At 42.7% G+C, this 12363-nt stretch overlaps 1 protein-coding gene across 6 annotated transcripts in view; it reads right to left on the bottom strand.

Moving 5' to 3' along the window:
• The window catches only part of PRR7 (proline rich 7, synaptic), a 54365-nt gene extending 42223 nt beyond the window's left edge, over positions 1 to 12142 (bottom strand). The window contains exons 1-2 of one of the 6 annotated variants that reach the window (XM_075860019.1): positions 11812 to 11925; positions 9798 to 9905 (exon numbers count right to left, since the gene is read on the bottom strand). The gene's annotated coding sequence lies outside the window, so the exon portion shown is untranslated. The other 5 variants (XM_075860016.1, XM_075860018.1, XM_075860020.1 and 2 more) reach the window with 5 other exon arrangements.
• Positions 12143 to 12363: the final 221 nt, after the last annotated feature.

The following is a 12363-nucleotide window of genomic DNA, read 5'->3' as shown; positions in this document are numbered from 1 at the left end:
GACTCCAATCAAGGTGTAGAAACATTTCAAAGATGATCTAGAGAAATGGGAGACCCCCAGAGCTAAATTTCAAGTGTCATACCAGAGGATCTGGTATTGAGTGCAGAAAGATAGGGAAAAATTTAGAATTTTATTTTTATTTTAGCACAAACCTCAACATAACAAAATGTGAAAAAAGTGAAAGGGTCTGAAGACTTTCCAAATGCACTGTAAATCAAAATCACGATTAATTGGACATGTAACCTTGATTATGATAAACTAATAATTATTTAGGCTACGTCACTTATTTGCATGCCACGCCATTAAATATATATATCTCCTGAGCTAGCTGTATACTACTGTCACTGACCCCACACAGTATAATACCCCCATGCAGTATAGACCCCATCGCGGCCCCCCTACACAGTATAATGCCCCCTTAGCTGCTACCCACACAGTATAATACTTCCATAGCTGTCCCCACAAAGTATAATGCCCCACAGCTGCCCCCACGCAGTATAATGCCCCATAGCCGCCTCCACACAATATAATGCCCCAGAGCTGCCCCCACACAGTATAATGTACCCCATAGCTGCCCCACGCAGTATAATAGTCCCATAGCTACCCCTATGCAGTATAATGCCCACATAGCTGCCCTATGCAGTATAATGCCCCATAGCTGCCCCATATTGTTTAATGCCCTATAGCTGCCCCACACAGCCCCAATAGCGCCTTAAAAAAATAAATAAATACACACTCACCTAACCCCGTTCCAAAGACGAGTGGAGGAGATCACAGCACACAGCTCAGCACAGACAGGTGCGAGGCAGTGACGTCATTGCTCCTATCTGTGCCGAGCCATGAGCTTCCGGCGTTACATAATGAATGGTAGAGCAGGGAGGTAATGGCTCCCTGCTCTACCATTGGATTGGAGGACACAGATACAGTTAAAACAGGGAAAATTAAGGAAAAAAACTAAATGTGCAAGATGACGTTGATTATCTGGGTAAATTTCGGTTTATTTTTTTTGGCTAATTGCCCAGCCCTAACCAGGAGCATGCTCATGTGAGACTGCCTTACAGAGACAATATAGCTACAGACAGTACTAATTAGTAAGTAATAGATCTTCAACCACCTGCACACAATTTTAAAATGGAACATGTTTAGCCTGCATGGCTAATTCAGCAGTGATCTATAAACTTTATTGGCCAAAAGTTTGTGGAAACCTGGCCATTACTTCTATATGAACTTGTTGAACATCCCATTCCAAAACCATGGGTGTCAATATGGACCCATTTTTAGGCTGGGTTCACACGACCTATTTTCTGACGTAAACGAGGCGTATTATGCCTCGTTTTACGTCTGAAAATAGGGCTACAATACGTCGGCAAACATCTGCCCATTCATTTGAATGGGTTTGCCGACGTACTGTGCAGACGACCTGTCATTTACGCGTCGTAATTTGACAGCTGTCAAACGACGACGCGTAAAAATACAGCCTCGTCAAAAGAAGTGCAGGACACTTCTTTCAGGTGTAATTTGAGCCGTACTTCATTGAACTCAATGAAGCACAGCTCAAAATTTACGGCTGTCAGACAAGCCTTGCAAAATGCGAGGAGGAGGAATTACGGCTGAAACGAGGCAGCTGTTTTCTCTGTCATTTCAGCCGTAAAAGCCAGCTAGCGTGTGCACATACCCTTAGGCTGGGTTCACACGACCATGTTACGTCCGTAATGTACGGAACGTAATTCGGCCGGAAGACCCGGACCAAACACAGTGCAGGGAGCCGGACTCCTAGCATCATAGTGATGTACGATGCTAGGAGTCCCTGCCTCTGCGTGGAACTACTGTCCCGTACTGTAATCATGATTACAGTACGGGACAGTTGTCCTGCAGCGAGGCAGGGACTCCTAGCATCGTACATCACTATGATGCTAGAAGCCAGGCTCCCTGCACTGTGTTCGGTCCGGGTCTTCCGGCCGAAATACGTTCCGTACATTACGGACGTAACATGGTCGTGTGAACCCAGCCTAACAGTTATAACAGCCTCCACTATTCTGACAGGCATTCCACAAGATTTTTCAGTGCTTCCAAGATTCAGCCAAAAGAGCATTCATAAGTTCAGGCACTGATGTTGGATGAGAAGGTCTGGCTCGCAATCGGCGTTCCAATTCTTCCTGAAGGTGTTCGATGGGTTCGAGGTCGGGGCACTGTGCCACCCAAGTTTACTTCACACCAAAGTTGTAAAACCATGTCTTTATAGAACTCGCTTTGTGCACTGCAGCACATTCATGCTCTAACAGGAAAGGGCCGTCCCCAAACTGTTGCCAAAAAGCTGGAGGCATACAATTCTTTAAAATGTCTTTGTATGCTGTAGCATTAAATGCTATGCTCTCAAACCCAAATCTGTCAGGTCAGCGGGTCCAGCTGTTATCGATTCCATCTAACTTTTCTTAGATGTGACCGATAACAGGTGGATCCTGCCCCACTGTCACCGAAGCTGCTTGTTCCACTGACCTGACGATTTGAGTTTCAGTGCAAGATACAGCACTATGAATTCTGGTAGGTAGCGTTCTCCGGGCATAAAGTAAAACCTTATAAATCACTCCAAACACATTTCCAGTGCTCCAGAGTTCAGTAGCGACGTGCGTTATACCACCCTAGCCTATAAAGGTGGTATCCCCTGATTTCTTCAATACGACCCATACTACTATCAATGTAGCATAAATACTGCAGACTTTCTGAATGGAATTTGTTGCGGAAAATCCGCAGCATAATACAGTAGCGGCAAAGTACATGAGATTCGAAGAAATCTCATCCACATGCTGTGTAAACATTGAGCGGAAAAATGGGTCAGAAATTGGTCTACGAAGTGTTCTTTTTTTAATATGCAGCATGTCAATTGTATGCAATGGGGAGGTAAAACCCGCAACAAATAGCAGAAGTTGCGGTTTTTGGGGGGGGGGGAAAGCAGCGATTCAGCCGCAAAAAATGCAACTCAGAAAAAAATTAAACTCTTACACTTACCCATAATTCTTCACGGGCTGCAGCAGTCACATGGGATGAAACATCATCCCAGGAGGCCGACTTGCAGGACAGCGGAGGGACCCGTCGCCATGGCCACGTAAGTATTCATTTTTATTTTAGGTTCAGTTTTCCACCTCAGACATTCCGGTTGAAAAACTGCACCACAATTTGGTACGGTTTTTCGGCCGGAATTCCCTGTGCCTCCTGGCTGGAGGCAATGTCTTTTCATTCTCCCGACACTCTGGTAAAGTTAATGTGGGAGTAAGTTTGCGAGATCACTCTGTGCTGTGAGTACAGCTGAACATGAATAAAGAGAAGTATATGACAGTGATTGGTCAGCGTCATACACTTCTCTTTACTACGCCCACTTGGTGAAAAGTAAAAAAACGCTCACTTGGTCATTAACCCTTTCATGCCGACAATCTGTACATAGACGTCCTTTTCGCACATACCCCGTGCTGCCAGGACGTGTATGTCCAGATGTTCCAGCCGGCATAGCGCTGTGAAAAGCGCTCGGACGCCGGCTGGGTCAGTGTCTGCGGCTCCCCAGCAACCTGTGCTCTGATTGGTTCGGCTGCAGTAAATTCACGTCGGCGCATGCTGGGATCTGTGCAGCGCCGACGTAAATTCACAGTGGGTGTTAAAAGCGCGATCCGGGTGTCTCAGAGTAGTGCTGACACCCGGATCGCGTTGTTCACCCCTGCCTCTGGTTCCGGAGACATGACCGGGACCTGATTGGTTCAGGTCCCGATCATGTGATCGCAGGGAAAGTTTGTTGCTACAACAAACTTTCCCGAGGACCGATTGCGGATGCTGCCGTCAGTTGCATGGCAAAACGGAAGCCTATGAGGACCAGCTGGTCCTAATAGGCTTCCTGTCAGTGTGACTGTCAGCGTCACACTGGCAGTTTATAATACGTTACACTACCTAAGTAGTGTAATGTATTATAGCAGCCATCAGTGCTGCAGGTCTTCAAGTAGAACAAGTTAAAAAAAAAGTAATAAAAAATGTTTTATAAAAGTGTAAAAATAAGTTATAAGCTACAAAAACATTAAAATGCTTTTTTTCCTATAATAAGTCTTTTATAATAGGAAAAAAAAAAAAACCGTTAAAAAAGTACACATATTTGGTATCACAGCATTCGTAACGACCCCAACTATAAAACTATAATGTTATTTTTCCCGCACGGGTAACACCGCAAAAAAATAATTAAAAAACAATACTAGCATCACTATTTTTTTGGTCATCACCCCTCCCAAAATATAGAATAAAAAGTGATCAAAAATTTGCATGTACCCCAAAATAATACCAATCAAAACTACAACCCGTCCCGCAAAAAAGAAGCCCTTACACAGCTTTTTTGACTGAAAAATAAAAAAATTATGGCTCTTAGAATATTTTATAGAAAAGTGATTTTATTGTGCAAACGCTACAAAACATAAAAAAACTATATACATATGGTTTCGCCGTAATCGTACCGACCTGCAGAATAAAGTAAAATGTCATTTATAGCACACAGTGATTACTGTAAAAAAAAGGACAAAAAAGATTGTCAAAATGTATGTTTTTTTTTGTCACTTTGCTTGCCAAAAAATCGAATAAAAAGTGATCAAAAAATCACATGTACCCTAAAATGGTACCAATGAAAACTACAGATTGTAACGTAACAAATAAGACCTCGCACGGCTCCGGTGGAGAAAAAATAAAAAAAAGTTCTGGCGCTCAGAATATAGCGACAGAAATTGTGCAGTGTCCAAAAGCGGATAAGATTGGGCACCATTTATCAGTGCGACACCGGCAACACATCTATGAATTATTATTTATTTACCACATTATTATACCCTCTTATTATGCCCAGATTACATATGCCACCACATTATAAACTGAAATACCATCAAAACCCCAAACAGAACTATTACCAAGCAAAATCTGTGCTCCAAAGCCAAATGGCGCTCCTTCCCTTCTGAGCTCTGCCGTGGGTCCAAACAGCAGTTTATTACCACATATGGGATATTTCCGTAATCGTGAGAAATAGCTTTACAAGTTTTGGGGTGCTTTTTATTATTTATTCCTTGTAAAAATGCCATTTTTTAATATTTTTTTAATATTTTCATTTTCACAGACATATTCCAATAAATAAAGCAAAAGACCTGTCTGGTCAAGATGCTAACTATACCCCTAGATAAATTCCTTGAGGTGTGTAGTTTCCAAAACCACTTTTGGGGAGATTCCACTGTTTTGGCACCACAAGACCTCTTCAAACCTGACATGGTGCCTAAAATATATTCTACAGAAAAGGAAACCCCAAAATCCTCTACGTGCTCCTTTGCTTGTGAGGCCTGCGTTTCAGTCCATTATCATACTAGAGCCACATGTGGGATATTTCTAAAAACTGCAGAATCTGGGCAATAAATATTGAGTTGCGTTTCTCTGGTAAAACCTTCTGTGTTACAGGAAAAAATGTATTACAAATTAATTTCGGCAAAAAAAATTACATTTGCTTTAATTCCTGTGAAACACCTAAAGGGTTAATAAACTTTCTGAATGCTGTTTTGAATACTTTGAGGAGTGCAGTTTTTAAAATGGGGTAATTTATGGGGTCTATCTAAGGCCCTCAAAGCCACTTCAAAACTGAACTGGTCCTTGACAAAATAGCCTTTTGAAATTTTCTTGAAAATGTGAGAAATTGCTGCTAAAGTTCTAAGCCTTGTAACGTCCTAGAAAAATAAAATTATGTTCAAAAAACAATGCAAATATAAAGTAGACATATGGGGATGTTAATTAGAAACAATTTTGTGTGGTATTACGATCTGTTTTACAAGTAGATTACATTTAAAATTAGAAAAATTATAATTTTTGCACATTTTCTTTACATTTTGGTGTTTTTCACAAATAAGCTATGAATTTATTGACCAAATTTTTCCACTAACATAAAGTACAATATGTCACGAGAAAACAATCTCTGAATCGCTTGGATAGGCAAAAGCATTCCAGCGTTATTACCACATAAAATCACACATGTCAGATTTGAAAAAATGGGGCTGGTCATTGAGGTATCGATGACCCTTGGTCCTGAAAGGGTTAAGAACAAATTTGCATAACACTTAAAATGCTCAACTTTGTCAATAATTAACGTGTTTTTAAAAAAAAATTATATTCATTATTCTGAGGGCATTTGCCATCCCTTCTGTACGATACATATTTACTACAATTAAAACCTGTATCGTTAATAATATTTTTCTTGTTCATTTATAAAAGTAAATAGTGCTCATTTAGGTCACTTTTTACCCTACTCCTCTCTGAGGTCATCCATTTCCATCTTATTATAAAAAAAAACAACACAGATGACAGCAGTGGTAAAAATATTTAAACTTTGATGTTGGCATATGGCAGTGATGCAAATAAGGAATTTGGGATTAAGCATCATCTTAATTGTATTCATGACTGAATTCTTATTCTGTTCTCTGGGCTATGTATACTCCACATATGCGGTGGTCCATATTCTCAGTAAGTATGACTCATTCATGCGCACAGCATTATGGACCTGTAGACAGACACTCCATATGCTGCCATATGGTGCTTGCTTTACTGCACTTGATTATGGAGGTATTGCTTCTAGGTGAGAATACCTCAATAATAAGGCAGCTGATGTAAAATGTTTTTCTCACAAATTCTGTATGAGGCGCATAAGTACAGTATAAGCCAACAGATGGTTCGTACAACACTGATCTATAATACAGTACTTACAGTTTTTGGTCATATTGATCTCAAATCTGGTAGTTTCAAGTCTTATAGCCTCTAGTCTAGCACAAAGTGAAAGGGTATACAAAAGGGTGCACATTCCACAGAGGTAGCCCCTACTCTGCCATGGACTGGATAAGGGAACCCCAGATGATGTTGTCGCACTCCCTTTACCAACGAGAGATCTCAACATGTACATGACCACAGCAAACAAGTGAAAGAATGAATCCGTCCAAGAACCATGTTCCTTTCTTTTCCTTTTCTTTCTTTATAAGCCCTGGACCATGATGTCCTTTGTAATGGGGTGTAAAGGGAACCTCATTTTGATTTGTTATGGGGCGATATATGTACTGGCATAAAAAAAAGCAAGAAATCTAATCAGCGACATTACCTTGAGGCTCCTGGGCCCCAGTGTGAAAGCTATACCATTCCGCTTCACCTAACTGCCTATAACGTTACATGCACTGTATATTATATAAATGACACTGTATACAATCTAAATGTAAAAGTGAAGTTTAATTTGCATTCACTACATTGAGTGAGATTACATCATTAGGCAGTTAGCATGACGTCACAAGTTTTTTATGGTGCAATTGCTTTTGTGTGCCTAAGTTGTGCATTTGCAACCCCTATGGCAAATCATTCACTATAACCATCAAGACCGATAGGGAAAGAAAAGATAGAGCAAGACATAAGGTAGAGCAAGACATCAGCCTTAAAGGGATTTTCCGTTCTTTAAAAATTGTATGCAGATTGTTTAAATGTAATAAGATCTATCTCTTACTAATGTACTGTCTGTAGCTGAAATGCCTCTGTTGCCAGCCTCACATGCAGGCACATGAATATGCTCCTAGTATTTATCTCCCGCTTGTGTGACGTCCCTTACATGCAATACCCTCTCCATGCAGTACCGGAAGTCACACATCACATGCCTCTTATCTTTACTGCTTCCTTTCTTCCCTCCCTGTTTCTGGAGAGGGTGTGTTTCACATGCTAGGCAGCAGATAGTGAAGAGTATAGCAGCAAAGCTGTGTCTCAGGAGCTGACAGTGAGTAATTACAGCACTACCTTAAACCTTGTAATAGAGGGGGCATGCAGGCAGCTGTAAATAAAGACAATGTCTCTCAGAGGAGAGAGGAAACATGCAAAGTACAATCCTTTACATGGTAATCTCACCCAAATGGCATGTAACAAATGGCAGAAAACATCCAACACTAATTTTTCCCTATGTACTTCATGCTATACAATTACAGGCAAAGCACATATTGAACAGGAAAAAAACAGTCAATATACTTTGTATTAGTCCTTTTATTTTTTTTAAAGCGGATCCGTCATGTATTTATGCTGCCCTATTTGAGAGCAGCATAAAGAAGTGACAAACACGCTGAGTTCAGAGGTCTGTCACTTATTAGGTAATGTTAAGAAGTTTAGGAGTATTTAGTAGTTACACTTGCGGCGTGCATCCGGCGCTGCAAGTGTGAGTCATATTCATATATTCCTGCTGCCTACCCCCCGCCCCCCAGCTGCTGAATCACACTTTTATCCCTATTAGGGTATGTGCACACACAAAATAAAAAACGTCTCAAAATACGGAACTGTTTTCAAGGGAAAATAGCTCCTGATTTTCAGACGGTAATCAGTGGCGTTTTTCGCTGCGTTTGTAAAGGCCGTTGTTGGAGCTGGTTTTCTATAGAGTCTATGAAAAACGGCTCCAAAAACAGCTGAAGAAGTGACATGCACTTCTTTTTCGCAGCTGTTTTTTTTACGCGGCCGTTTTGAAAACCGTCCACGTAAAAAACGCCCCGCGGAAACAGAATGCTCCATTTTGAAGAGAACCTTTCACACGTGCACCTGAGTGCAGCATGAATAGGCAGGACTGTACAAACCCTGGGGCAAATTTTTTCCTATCTTCTTCCATTATTTAGATATCGGTTCCTTTATATTTGGCATCCAATATTTAAATAACCCCCTGAACTATCAATGGGGCGTGTAATTGACAAGGGGGCGTGTAACATTGCTGTGACACTGTCCAATCAGCTATGGTCAGTGTCACAGCAAGAGCTGGGGAGAGGGGAGCGTGCGCAAGCGCAGCTCGGAGCTGTGCAAGCATGCGTGCGCGGGATGTCACTTCAGCTCTCGGCAGACAAGCTGAACAAGACTGAGAGATCACACAGTCTTGTCCTTGTCTGCCGAGAGCTGAAGAGTGAGTGCGTACGCGCACCCGTACGCATGCATGCGCGCACAGCTCCGATGCCGCTGCCGAAGATACTCCCGCCGCCATCGAACAGAAGAAGAATTGACATTATTCTTCTTCTTCTTCTGTTCCGTGTTGGCGTCGGTGCTGCGCGTGTGCGCGTGCCCACGCTCTCCTCTCTCCAGCTCTTGCTAGGACACTGTCCATAGCTGATTGGACAGTGTCACAGTGATGTTCCACGCCCCCTTGCCAATTACACGCCCCATTGACAGTTCAGGGGATTATTTAAATATCGGGCACCAAATATAACGGCACCAATATCTAAATATTGTAGAGAAAGATAGGAAAGTTTTTTTCTATAGTGAGACAGGGTTGTACAGCCCTGCCTATTACATGCTGCACATGTATGGGCAGGGGAAAGGTTCTCTTTAACATGTGGTCGGAGGGTTTTGCGGACTGGGTCCAAAGGACAAATTTTTAACCACAGAATATGCCCTGAAAACGCCTTTACTTTGGATTCAAACATGGGCCAAACTCCTCTAGGCCCCCTGCACACGTTACATATTACGTGCGGATTTGCCGCCCATATATTTCTGCTGCAAATCCGCAACGTGATACAGAACCAGCAAAGTAAATGAGGCTTCAAGTAATCTCATCTACACATTGTAGAATTTTTCTGAGCGTAAATTGACCTGCGGTTCGAATTTCAAAATCTGAAGCATGTCAATTTATCTTGCGTTTCCGCCGCAGAATTGTATCTGACAAGTTTAGAAAAAACGCACAAAAACCTGTAGCATAAAACCGCACCTATTTCCGGATCAAAATATAAAAACGCACTATTAAGTGCGGATTTTACCTGCGGAATTACCTGCAGTTCTGAAGCGGGTTTTGCCGTATCAAATTCCGCAACATGTGCATTTAGCCTTAAGATATGTTCTCACAGGCAGGAGACGCTGACGATTTTCTGCAACAGAAAATGCGCAACGGAATGTAAAAAAAACGCAGGTAAATCAGTCACAGAAATCCGTAGTTTTTACTACATTTCCACTGTGCAAACGCTGAACAAACATCCACCTACTTTAGTGGCTGAGCTCAGTAGAAATCCCATTAACTTTGCTGCTGTCGAATTTCCGCACAGAATTCCGTTGCGGAAATTCTGCAGTGTTTACGCTGCGTGGAAACCAAGTCTTACACTTTTCCTCCAATTTGGATCCACTCCTAGCTTTGGTTTAAAAAAAACTGCGAAGGAAACCGCACCAAATACTGCAGGTGTGAATCCAGCCTCAATATCTAAAACCAAAATCACCACAACTTTTGAGCTCCAAAACCAATTTGGCTGTCTGAGAATTAATAAGAATCATAAGATTGTTGATGGTTAGAAGCTAAGGAGTCTAGAAAAGAACTATAATATAATAGACATTTCCACAATGAAGATTATTAATCATCCTACTAATATATATATTAAGATACAGTAGCCCGTGAGGAACTTCTACATGGATGGAAAGTTACACAATGCAGCTATAATGTAGGAAGGCTGTGTGCAATGCGTATATCATTCATGGGGCAATAGTGAAAATATTATAGAGGAGCTATAGGGGTCTCTATATGGAGGCCCGTGTAATAAGAGCAGTATGTGCCCAGGATGCCAGCTGTCTCACTCTTATCTAGATGCCCATCTTCATACATGTACACACAGCCTGTAGAAATCAATGTCTGCTGCTATTACTGAGGCACAACATCCATAGCATGGCACATGCAGCTGAGTACTGTAGAAGCAACAGGGAGATCCAGGTACTCAATACACCATCACATGCATGGATATATATATATATATATATATATATATATATATACTGGCTTTATATCATACACCAATGGAATAGCTACCACATCATTTCATCATTTTTATATACACAGCTATCTACACACACACACACACACACACACACACACACACACACACACACACATATATATATATATATATATATATATATATATATGTGTGCGTGTGTGTCTCTATATATACATATATATATATATATATATATATATATATATATATGTGTGTGTGTGTGTGTCTCTATATATATGTGTGTGTGTCTCTATATATATATATGTGTGTGTGTGTGTGTGTGTGTGTGTGTGTGTGTGTGTGTGTGTGTGTGTGTGTGTGTGTGTGTGTGTGTGTGTGTGTGTGTGTGTGTGAGCAGATGCATGACAGGCAGTAGTTGCTGTCCCCATGCATTTGAATGCAGTGCATGGCACACAGGCAGTATTCCCCCCTCTCGTCCTCTTCCATATCCACTCACCTTTTCTTGTGTCCCCAATGATATATCACCCCTTATCCAATTGCCCCTCCCTTTGCAGGGGTTCCCTGGTACCTGAGGCAGTAGGGTAGCCTTATGATTGGAAGCAGAGCTCTGCAGGAGACAGGCAGACAGAATGGTGCCAGCCTTTTGTTGCCTGGTACACTGAGCTGACAGTCTGTCTTCCTCCTTCCTACAACTCCCTCCCCCAGATTTGGCTTGTATAGATGTGAGCCTCCCCGGGCTGTGTTCTTGTCTGCAGCTCCTGTGTGTGATGTTGGTGGCACACTCCATGCAACATCTTACTCAGTGCCCGCGGCTGGCAGCTCCTTTCAGGCACCTTGTGTAAAGTCCACCCACAGGCTGTAGAGTCACCAGCTCCAGCAGTGCAGGGGGCAGCTGGGAGTCCCTGTCTCTCCTTAGCAGTGACGGAGAGAGAATTCCCTGAGCTGCCTGTGTGTGTGCAGTGCCCGTCTCCTCAGGACCAGCCTCTCCCCCTCATTTCCCGCGGTTCGCCCCATGTCCAGTCACGTCCCCTTCTCTCTCTCTCTCTCTCCTTACCTTTCCGTTAATTTACGCGTCAGTCAGATGGTGTCCTCCCCTCAGCCTGTACCTGTCATCCCTTTCCTCTGTGTTGTACCTAGCTCCAGTCTAGCTACTTCCCCCCCTCCACCCCCATTTTACCTCTATGTGTCTCTTTCATACGCAGCAGTCGCACATAGGGTTCCCTTTTTCCCAGAGGGAGGGGATGAACTGTCTGTGTCCCTAGTCCCTGTGCTGCCTTCTCATGTACGGGGGGGGGGGGGGTGTTCCGGGGGTGTCTTGCCCCTCTGTGTGCGGCACACGTGCACTGTGTATGTGCTGGCATGTGTCGTCGGATTCCTATTCATTACACTGCTAGCAGCTGTTGTCATGGTAACAGAGTAACCAGGAAATCACGACACTCGCAGGCAGCACAATGTGTCAGGCGGTTGGGGGTGCTGAGGGGAGAAGTGCTGTTATAACGGCTCTTGTATACACTGGGGCTTATGACATGGGGCTCTTCTTGTCTGCCCGGCCTCAGTGATACACGGGAACGTGTGCTGCTTGTCGCATAGAGGCGCAGGAGACCCA

This window comes from Rhinoderma darwinii, chromosome 3 (genome assembly GCF_050947455.1).
Source record: "Rhinoderma darwinii isolate aRhiDar2 chromosome 3, aRhiDar2.hap1, whole genome shotgun sequence".
Taxonomy (NCBI): domain Eukaryota; kingdom Metazoa; phylum Chordata; class Amphibia; order Anura; family Rhinodermatidae; genus Rhinoderma; species Rhinoderma darwinii.
This window is presented reverse-complemented; position numbering and strand designations above follow the sequence as displayed.